Here is an 8242-nt window from a genome sequence, read left to right as displayed (position 1 = left end):
TGAGTAGCAATGGCAAGATTTTTAAAAATGCCCTAACATTGTCAGCATCGTTTAATTTCCAGTTTAGTTCCGACTCACATTTAGCACTGCGTGTATCTGTGATACTCCCACGGTGCCAGGACGTAAGAATATATCTATCACTGACCGAGAAACTCTCACGATGAAAAGATTAGCGTCTCCTAAAATCTGAAAAACAACAACAAGCTACCAAAGTAGATCAGTCTCAGTATGATTCAGGATAAGATGTTCAATTAGCAAATGGTGCAACTAAAGCAGAGAGTAACTTTTGTTTTGTTACACTTGCTGCTCCCAGTATCTTCTATAATTTTGCAGTTGGCAGCTACCTTCTACTTCTCAAACACTTGGCCTTAACCTCAGCACCGCCCTGGTTCAGTTTCTATTTTTAAAAGCATCATTCTAATGGAAATGTCCCTGCCCTGAATTAAGCTGGGACTGTGAATTTTACCACTAGCTAGAGCTGTTATGTCATAGAGTTTAGGTTAATTTGGTATATACCGATTTCCGTGAAACCTGCTTCGGCTTCTTCTAGCCATGGAGGATTTCTACCTGTGCTGCACATGGGGGTAAAATATCCCATGGAGGACTCCTTCAATAACCACATTTGGAAAATCACCGGCTGCAGGCAAGACATATGGATCCCTGAGGAACAGCTGTACCGGCTGGTGGGACAGTTTGCTTGATTCTTCAGATTCCGTCTCATCAAAAGATCCACAACTCTCTGCCTTTGGTAGCGAGGGCAAGTGTCGCACATTTAGGAAATCAAGGAAGAGTTTGGGAAGCTCTTCATTTTCCAAAATGACAGCCTGTAAATATGTTTCCAAACCTTGTTGTCGTTGTTCCAAGACTTTTGGGACCCAGTTCCTAACATGTTTAGAAGGGATTTCTGGAGTTTTTATACATTTCTTCAGCTTTTTGTGCAAGGCATGAAATTCGCTGTACCTTTTTTCAACAAAATGTTTTCTTCCATTCATTAGCACTTCTATCTTAAATACTGTGTATCCCAGCTCCAGGTCGCTCTCCTCATAGCTAAAGGACGTGATGTAGACCTCCATGGCCGCGCCAGCCGGCCGGCTGTTTTTTCAGTATTATGGTCCCTTGCTTTTTGAATTTCAGGGATCAAACAAGATGAAAGCAGTAAGCCTGCTGAATGAGACAACAAAAGTGGACTTTTGAGAAAACTGTTCTTTATTGTGGAAATGGCTATATCATCTTAGAGTTGGATTAGTCCTCAAGTCCTAATTTGAGCTAAAGGCTGCTACTGCTGAAATTTCTTCTAACAAAATGCTGCCTTCTGAATGATGCAGATGAGCAGTAGCCCACAGTCTGATGTCCAAAAAAGATCCGGGTGAAATTATTAACATGTTAAAAGTAGCATCGCCAATTTCTGGGATATTGGCAATGGTCTGTTTCTTACACTGGAAGGTGAATACATGACTGTGCTCACTTTGTGATAATACATCAAGCTTTTTTTTTTTTTTTTTAAAGATTTTATTTATTCATGACAGAGAGAGAGAGAGAGAGAAGCAGACTCCCAAGGAGCAGGGAGCCCGATGCGGGACTCGATCCCGGGACCCTGGGATCATGACCTGACCCGAAGGCAGACGCTTAACCGTCTGAGCCACCCAGGCGCCCAATACATCAAGCTTTTAACTTAGGATGTGTACACTTCTGTGTGTTTCACATCAGTTAATCTTAAAAACCACAATGCTGAGCAACTAAGAAAATCAAAAGACTCCTTGAAAAGAAGCACTGACCCACTCCTACTCTTTGGACTTTGAAAACTGATTAGGGTATAGCTAAATAAAATTACAGAGATCCTCATATCTAAACATTATGGATTAAAAAGCACTTCCATATTCATAGTATTAGTTCTGGGAGAGATTTTGTGCTTCCATTTTAAAGAAGTTAAATTTCAACATAGATAAGTGACTTTTCCAGAGCATTTCAATAAGCTTTAGAACCTTGTCTCATTCCTAGCATTTTTGTTGGAGTTCAGTCTTTGTTCCACAATTTCACAGCTAACCCTACTACATGAACTCTTATTAAAACTAATCTTATTATTAAGCCAAAATGGAAGAGCTATATGATTATTCCAGTAGATACCCAAAAAAGGTATCCAATAAATTCCAACATCTATTTTAGACTTTTAAAAATATTCATCATTAAACCTTTTTATCACGATAAATAATATTAACCTCAAACTCACATTTGACATTTTACGAGAAGCATGATCATTAAAGACCCAAACCACTTGACAATGTCTCCTGTCACTACGATTCAACATTGTCCTATATGTGTAAGCTAACACAATAAAAGATAAAAGAACTAAAAAGAGACACAGTTATTATTTCATTTTAACAGGACTAATTATCTGGAAAATCCTGGAAGGTCCAGAATAACACTTTTAGAACTATTAACTAATAGGAGTTCATTCAACTGAACAGTAAGGACTGTCCAAGGCCTATGCAAGTTCTGTAGCTTCACTGAGAAATGAAAAAGATGAATTGAATAAATGCAGAAATGTACCAAGCTCCTGGTAAATAACTTGCTGTAAAACTGTTCACTGCAGCACTATTTATCATAATAAAAATGTAAACCAACTAAATATTTGACAATAGAGAATAGGTAAAATAAAGTATGGTACAGTCCTATAACCATATGAACAGACATAAAAATACATAAAAGAAAAGTATTTCATGACTTGGAAAAATGTGCAGGGTGGACAGTAAATTTTTCAAAAGCAAATCACAAAACATTTTTTTGTAAAAAAATGGTATGTTTTGTATATCCATACAAACATGCACACAAAATAAATCTGGGAGGCCATATCTCACAATGTCCTGTGAGATGAGTGATCTTAATTTTCTTCCTTTAGCTTCATTTTGTTGTGTATACCTGGATTTCCTTTATTTCCTACAATATTTATTATATTTGCAAGAATTAAAACATAATTATCTTAGAAAAAAACTGTAAATTCTCCTATTATGGCTAGGATAGATTTCATGTAGTCGTTGCTCCAAAAAGAAACAAAATTCAAAATGAAACCTCAGTAACATAAGTGAGACTCTGCTGGAGTTCTGTTGTATTTTTATGATTCCAAGCAGCTGTAGTCAAAATCTCCTTTATGATAAAGTTTTACCCAAAACTTCAAAGGATAATAAGAAACTATATTGTTTCACCATATATGTTTTATTCTTTCAAAAATAATTTCATAGTTGATTTCATTGTCAGTCCAACCCTTTAAGAAATTATCCCCACTTGAGGTGCCTGGGTGGCTCAGTCCATTGGGCACAGGACTCTTGATCTCAGCTCAGGTCGTGATCTTAGAGTCCTGAGATTGAGCCCCATGCCCATTGGCTCCACGCTCAGTGGGGAGTCTGCGTGAGATTCCCTCTCTCCACCTCCCTCTGTCCCTCTCCTCCCTCACCACACTCTATGTTTAAAATAAATAAACAAATCTTAAAAAGGAAAGAAATTATTGCCACTTACAGATTAAGAGTGTGAAGCATAGAAAGATCTAGATAGTTAAACACATGGGTAATGATATTATTACCTGTACCAGCGGGAGTAAAATCCAAAACTTTACACTTTAAATCCAAATGAATTTTAAACTAGATTTAATTTCAAATAATTAAAGTTTCTCCCAAGTACCAGGTCCTGCATTTTGCAAACTGTGTATAGAAGTGATTAAAACACTATGCAAATATAAAACAAATTCTAAGAGTATTTTAAATTCTTGGGAGACAAGAACTAGGGTTAGCTAGAGTTCTTATTTCAATAATACACAAAGGCTGAAGTGCTGGTATCAAATCATTCAAATATAGATTTCGTTCCTTTAAATGACTCACCAAGAGTATCTAGCCCCTGAAAGAGCATCAAATGCAATCTCTGAAGTTAAAAATTATCATCAGTCTGGGTCCTAGAAAATCCATGGGAAAACATTTTCTTTCCTTTAGTAAACCCATCATCCTGACTTAGAGAGTTAACCTTTCTTTTAAAAAAATCATCTCATAAGTGACGCATTTCATATACATATGTACTGACATAATTAAATCAACATGCTTTCAAGGAACATACTCCAGCATAAGACATGATTCACTATTTTCTTTGTATGTAACATTTACTTTGGATTACAATGAGGAAGTAAGCAAAATACAGTTTACAAAATTTATCTCATGATACACTTAACAACCTTGCAAAAGTTTTACATGCATTATGCCTCGCAATAAACATTGACATTTACAATCTAAAATTCTCATTTGTGCTAAAGGCAGGCTCATTCTTTCACTTAGGTAATGAAATTTTAATATAGTATGTGTATGAGAAGGGGAGGGGAGTATAAAATATATTAAGTAATTCACTTGGCTACTACATTACCAAAAAGAGGACATCATTTTTATTCTCCCATTTCTCAAGCAATAGATTTTGCAGCAAAGTTGTCAACAGATGGGAGGGCTTTAGGACTATCTGACACATCAGATTTGCTGAGAAAAGACAGGTCTGTGACAATTCTAATTTTCCATTTCTTCAATATGCAAAATATTCCAGTAGGACATCCCAAATAAACATCCATCTCCCCCCACCATCTACAACATGTCTTCCATCTGTGGGCTATCGTAATGGCCTCAATGACAACCTCCACTACTTACCTTTGTGAAAAATGGCAATCGTCATTACCCAAAAAAGCAATTCCTGTCATTTTTCTTTTTCCTATACATCCAACTATGAAATCGATAGCATATTATTTTCCAAGACAATTTGTCCAAATGAATCCTCCAACTATGAGGCATGAACGCATATGAAGGAAGTTAAAGAGGAGTATTTGAGGTAAAATTGGGCAGTTTGACAGAAAGTGAATTTTCTGTCAAGAGTATCTATTACCTTGGTTCCAAAGAGCTCACAAATATGCAGAGGAGTAATGTCAAATGTCACCAATTTGTGCATACGCTGTTCATTTAAACGTTTGATTGCTGGCATTTTTCTCTGTGGATGTTGCAAGTTCCATCTAAGTTTATTGTTGTACATTGAAATAAATCTGCAGTGGAGCCTCACTAAAATATTCCCTATGGACACATGGCTTGAGGTTGCCTGACATCAAGATAGGAGGTTCTTCTTAAAATATGTTCCAAGAATAGACTTTAAGACAGACTCTGTCTACTAGTGAATTTTAGACCATCAATTTTAAAAATGAAACTCTGAATTGTCGTACATTAGATGATTGTTCCTCAAATATTCTACCCGCCCCCCCACTGCCGTTTCCCCCTCGCACTGTGGGCAGAGTGTACTTCCCCACCCCAGTGATGCTGGGCTTGGCCATATGACTTGCTTCAGTTAATGGGATATTAGATGATGTGATACAAACAAAGGTGTGAAATAGCTTTTTACAGTGGGACTTGACTAATTATGCTTTTGATATTGCCATGTGCTATGGTCTGAATATTTGTGTCCTCCCACAATTTGTATGTTAAAATCCTAATCACCAAAGTTGATGGCATTAGGAAGTAGGGCCTTTGGGAGGTACTTAAATCACGAGGGTAGAACTATGAATGGGATTAATGCCTTATCAAAAATGTTCCAGAGAGATCCCTAGCCTCTTCTGCCATGTGAAGATACGAGGAAAAGTCTACAACCTGAAACAGGACCCTCATTTAGCCATGCTGTCATCCTGATCTCAGACTTCCAGCCTCCCAAACTGTAAGCAATAAATTTTTGCTCTTTACAAGCCAGTCTGTGGTATTTTGCCACAGCGTCATGAACAAACTAAGACACCATGAAAAGAACCTTCTTGGGTAGTTCATTATTCCAAGGAAGAAAAGAGACATATCATGCTCATTTGTACCCAGCCTGTGCTTTGGAGCCAAGGCCAGCTGAGCCCAATCTAGATCAGCTGACCTACAGCCAATGTATATATCTGTAAGCAAGCATAAATGCTTTAAACTCCATGCATTTGGTGGCTTATTACCCAGCATTACTGTGGCCATAGCTGACTGATACAATAACTACTTTAACAATGTATTGGTTAGGGGCGCCTGGGTGGCGGCCTTCGGCTCAGGTCATGATCTCAGGGTCCTGGGATCGAGCCCCACGTTGGGCTTCCCGCTCGACAGGAAGCCTGCTTCTCCCTCTCCCACTCCCCCTGCTTGTGTTCCCTCTCTAGCTGTGTCTCTCTCTGTCAAATAAATAAATAAAATCTTTAAAAACAAACAAGAAACAATGTATTGGTTGTCAGATGTGTAACATAGATAGATCTCTACACTGAATCTAAAGCAGTTACAATGTAGCAAAATTCAATTAACCACATTGTGTGCATATAACTAAAAATGTGATATATGCCAATCAACTATCAAGATGATAGTGTGTTATTTAAAGGAGAAAATGACGAGACCTTTTGAGCTAGCTAGATATACCTGCCTAGCAGTCCTCTCTCTATATATATAGATTAAATACTTTCCCAGTCTAACTCAAAATGGAAAAACCAACACCTTGATAACTAATAAAGCAGGCATTTTAATTTAGAATGGCTATTATAATGTATTCTCATCCTGCTGCTTAGGGAACTAGTGACTGGGATATTTTCTACATTAACAGAAAAAAATAGCAATAAATGGATACAAATTAAAGCTGCTATAAATAATTTGGTCATTTCAGATAGCCTATTAAGAATTAGATTATAAAAAAAGAATTAGATTATAAGCATTGGATATTAGGTATTTCAATCTAGCATGATATGAACAGATCCACATGAAAATTCTCAAGGGCTAATACAGAGGAAAATAACTATTCCTTTACATTAAATAAAGTTAAATCAATAAAAGAAAGTTAAACATTTTTGAAATTCTTTGTAATTGCTATGCCACCTTTATTATAATCACAAGGATAATTTCATTTAAATTTTTAAAAAAATACTAATACTTTATCTTATAGTATCTTTGAAATGTTCTTCAGTTTTAACATTCTTAAGGGGAACATATTGAAGTTCTCATTTTTTTTAATCTTATTTCTTTTATCATCTGCATAATATCCTTATCAAAGGTTTGTATTTTGAGATTAAATTGTGAATCTGAAATGGAAGCCATCAAAAAAACCACCGAACACCTTCAGTGGCATTCTATTCTAAGAGCCCCAGCAGAAGAGAATACAGTTCTTAACCAAGCAAAGTATTAACTTAAGGATGAATTAATACAAACTTTTGAGGAGGAACCAGCAGGTGAGAATCAGTCCAAAATGCTGGCATAAAGCATAAAGAGTATTTTAACTAAATTTTTTTAAGATTTTATTTATTTATCTGAGAGAGAGAGAATGAGAGAGAGGGAGCACATGAGATGGGGGTAGGGTCAGAGGGAGAAGCAGACTCCCCGCCGAGCAGGGAGCCCGATGCGGGACTTGATCCCGGGACTCGATCCCGGGACTCGATCCCGGAACTCCAGGATCATGACCTGAGCCGAAGGCAGCCGCCCAACCAACTGAGCCACCCAGGCGCCCTTTAACTAAATTTTTGCTATACAATCAGCATCGCTGCACCCTGAAGATTATGCCTCAATGTGTTTTTGACCCTTTAGGGAATTTATGTAATTGGGAAATAATGTAGCAATGAGTTTAGTTTATCTTTCAAAATATCTTCATGCATCAGCTCATGAACAATGAAGTTTTATTATTAAGGATTACCTAAGAGTCCTCAATCTTGGACATGAATCGAAACTTCCTCTTAACATTTATAGTTTGATCCTGTTCCATTTTTTTAATTGGATACATACATACATATACATTTAGTATGACTAAAGAAAGAAGAAACCTTATTCTTAATCCTTCTATTTTTGATATGGAAGCATAAATTTTAGGTTTAAATTCCAGAAAAGAAAAAAAAAATCTCCTCTATTTGATTGTCTATAAAGTTTTTCCATGAAAATTAAGCGTAGCAAAATGTTTTTAAAAGATTTCTACTAATAATTAAATACAGCAGCAATAAAAAGATACTACACAATGAGGCAGCCATATTTCCTTGCAATTTTAAAGTCTCCCGTGAAAATGTTGGATAACATAGCATACCCTAAAAAAGATTGCTCCTTTCACTTTTAATCAAAGAGATTACTTAATGAACATTTGTTCTGTTAACAATGTTGGCATTATATTGAGAGAATGAATTATTTTTGTTACCCACCATAGAGGCAGAAGTGGATTTTCTGTGGATATAAGATACAAGTTTCCCTCACTACTTGAAAAT

At 36.5% G+C, this 8242-nt stretch overlaps 1 pseudogene; it reads right to left on the bottom strand.

Annotated features, from left to right (window-relative positions):
* Positions 1-214: 214 nt before the first annotated feature.
* LOC112822943 (sorting nexin-24 pseudogene) lies at positions 215-1084 on the bottom strand (annotated as a pseudogene).
* Between the last annotated feature and the right edge of the window lie 7158 nt (positions 1085-8242).

This window comes from Callorhinus ursinus, unplaced genomic scaffold (genome assembly GCF_003265705.2).
Source record: "Callorhinus ursinus isolate GAN/ISIS: 27379988/994484 unplaced genomic scaffold, GSC_fseal_2.0 scaffold1, whole genome shotgun sequence".
NCBI lineage: Eukaryota > Metazoa > Chordata > Mammalia > Carnivora > Otariidae > Callorhinus > Callorhinus ursinus.
This window is presented reverse-complemented; position numbering and strand designations above follow the sequence as displayed.